This window comes from Pinus tabuliformis, chromosome 9 (genome assembly GCF_031772625.1).
Source record: "Pinus tabuliformis cultivar Carrire ecotype Pingquan chromosome 9, CPIR1, whole genome shotgun sequence".
NCBI lineage: Eukaryota > Viridiplantae > Streptophyta > Pinopsida > Pinales > Pinaceae > Pinus > Pinus tabuliformis.
In genome coordinates, this window is record NC_142307.1 from 1,493,215,488 (window position 1) to 1,493,218,598 (window position 3,111).

The 3,111-nt window shown below is 33.9% G+C and overlaps 1 pseudogene; it reads left to right on the forward strand.

Moving 5' to 3' along the window:
* The first annotated feature begins 936 nt into the window (after positions 1–936).
* On the forward strand, positions 937–2,630 carry LOC149154265 (eukaryotic translation initiation factor 3 subunit B pseudogene; annotated as a pseudogene).
* Positions 2,631–3,111: the final 481 nt, after the last annotated feature.

A 3,111-nucleotide genomic window follows, 5' to 3' on the forward strand; every position in this document is an offset into this window, starting at 1 on the left:
AGGTACAAAGTGGTAGAAAGGGGAGTTCTTCCCAAAGAAACACCTTATGGTGTAAAAAATAAAATAAATTAATAACATTAATTATAATTATAATTAACCCAACTTATATCCATCTTAATTTAGAATCTACCATGCATCAAGAGGGATAAAATATGACATGTAAACCTCTTTTATAGTAAAAAGATATTTGATATATGTTTAGTAGATTGATTTAAGATGGATCTAGGTTTATTTAAACATACTGAGACTTAAAAGTAAATTGCAAAAAAAATAATTCTTCATAATGAACAACAAGCATCTCAATGGAAATAATGCATAATTAGTGTCACAATACGAAAATGAACAAACTTCCTTCTCACTTTTTTACACATTAATAGATATTAAAAAAGAGATCTATCAGCCATTTCCCTTTATGAATATCATCGCATGTATATTATTAACAAAAATTAGAAAAATTAAAAAGATCTAGAATTCCATAGGTATTTATTGTTCCCTTTGCAATACCCATTTTGAATTTCAAAACTAACATTTCGAGGGGAAGAAGAAGACAATCACTATATGGATAGATACATAAGCATTGTGATTTTTAGATCTTAGTTTTCTCGGCTTCCCTGCATGAAAATGCATTTGAACCTGAAAACTTCATTAACAAGGGGTTGTTTGGAATCTCTTGAATAAGTGGAGGTCATTTAACAGATTGGGTTAATCTATGTTCAATACTTGGATTCTACATTGAAACATCATTACTTAGGGGTTTCTTGAGATCTCCTAAACGCTTGAATAGTTGGAGATCACTCACAAGGTTGTACTAAGATAAGCTTAAATTTATATGTGCCTCAAAAGTATCACATATGCATCCAGCTATGCATGCATTTCCTTCCCTCATATAGGCTTCGATATTGAGTCCAACAACAGTAAGAGAGCTTAGAAAGAAAGATGGATACAATTGAGATGCTTGTGTCAGTGCCTCCCCTTTGCCTGGGTAACAATATCCAACAAATCAACATCAATTTTTCCAATGTTGAATTGGATTCAATAAAACTTCCTATGGGTGAAGATTTGGACATCAAAAATGAGGATGAGGAGGAAGATGAATATTCACTAGAGATCCAGACTAGGTTATGCAACATTATAGAGAGTCTAGACAATCTCCCAAATGTCCCTCTAGATAAGTTTGAGAAACTTGAAAGTATTGTTGGCAAGATCTTTGGGCAGGTTGGTACAATGAGGAAGAGGGGCATTGGATGCTACTCCATATCAAAACCCATAAGACTCAGGGATATTGCTTTATAGAGTACAATACAACTTAGGAAGCACAAAAAAAAAATATCAAACAAATAGACATAACTTGGAAAAATCCTGTATTTGTTGTGAACATGTTTGATGATTTTGATAAATATATGAAAGTATCAAATGAATGGATTCCTCTAGAAACAATGGCCTATACACGGGGGGGAAATTTAGAAAAAGTGGATAACATATGAGAAAGGACATGATTGATTTGTTATTCATTTGAACACTGACACAAAAGTTTATTGGAATGATCCTAGACAACTCAATCTAGATTGGGTCTACTGATGTAGGTGCTAGACTGAGAGCTCTATCCAGTGGTCATCTCTTTGAACATACCTAGAAACAATGCATAGGTTGGAAGCAACTATTTGGGGAGGTAGTACAACCTTTAACCCCCCAATGCACTTTGCACATCCATAACTCAAGTTGGTATATTTCTTTCCTAGTGAAAACTTTTTGGTTACTTACAGCATCCAAGAGCCAAGTAATACTCAAGATACAAAGAGGGCCACCCTTAACACAAGGATTGGTGAAGTATTGAGAGAGTTCAAAGTAAGTGTTGATGATTTTGTTACTGGTGGAACTAGTGGTGTTACTGGTGTGTCTTGGCCTATATTTAGATGGGCTAGTGGCATAGATGACAGATACTTTTCCCGCATTGGTAAAAATACCATCGGTGTTTAAGATACAAATACCATGAGTCTACTAGATAATAAATCCCTTAAAGTTGACAATATAATGGATTTTAGTTGGTCACTAACAAATCCAATACCAGCCCTTGTTTGTAAAAGAGGGAGGTGGTTGTAACCAACCTGCAAATGTGAGTCTTGTATAAAACCCTAAAAGGGAGGAGCTAAGTCAGAAAAATATATTCAGTGTAAGTGATTGAAAAATGTACTAGCAAAGAAATAGGGACTTTAGTAGTCAAAGTGGACCATTATATAAAGATGAATAAAAGTACATACACAACTTTTTAACTTTTCCAAATAAATGGAAGAGATATCTGCATAAAGGTGATGGAATTAGAGAACAAGAATGAAAATGTCATTGGATTCACTTGGGATACCAAAGGGCATAGGTTTTCTACTACCCATGGGAATAGACCCAAGCCATATGTTAGTTTCTATTCAACAAGGATCCCTAATAACGTGGAACGAGTTTCCAATATGGCTACAATTAAAGGAAAACAAGCAAATTTTCTTGACGGGTCCCCCATTAGACCGTTTATTATTCTTGCATGGCTCAGAACCTTAAATGTTCTCCTTGAATTCTAAAATTTTGATGAACTTGAGACAATGGAAATTGGCGAACATTTTATGGCAACTGATAACAAGTAGGATTCCACTAGAAGTTTGTTATTTTTTCTTAGGGCTATATTGTTCTTTTCTTTGATAAATGAATTTCTTCATTAACACATTAAGTTCACCCCATAACATCATAACATTAGTCAGATCATATGCAACTATGTAGAAATAACAATATCATCATCAACAATGCAATGGAATAGAAAGGAACAATAGAAGAAAATAATTCACACATAGAGACACCGGGATTGGTCGGGGACCATGAAAAAACCCACTATTGGGAAAACCCTTGCAAATTATTATTCTTAGATTGTGATCAAATGATTGAGAAAAATAGAGTACAATGATCCATATATTCATCTATGAAAATATGTTACAAAACAACTAAAACATCCATGAATTGAACCCAATAATGCTAATACTCAAAAATATGATTCTGATCTATGTAATGAATTGTCATTGTCTGCAATCAACCACTGAACCCTACGGTCACTAACTGAAATCTTTGGAAGAC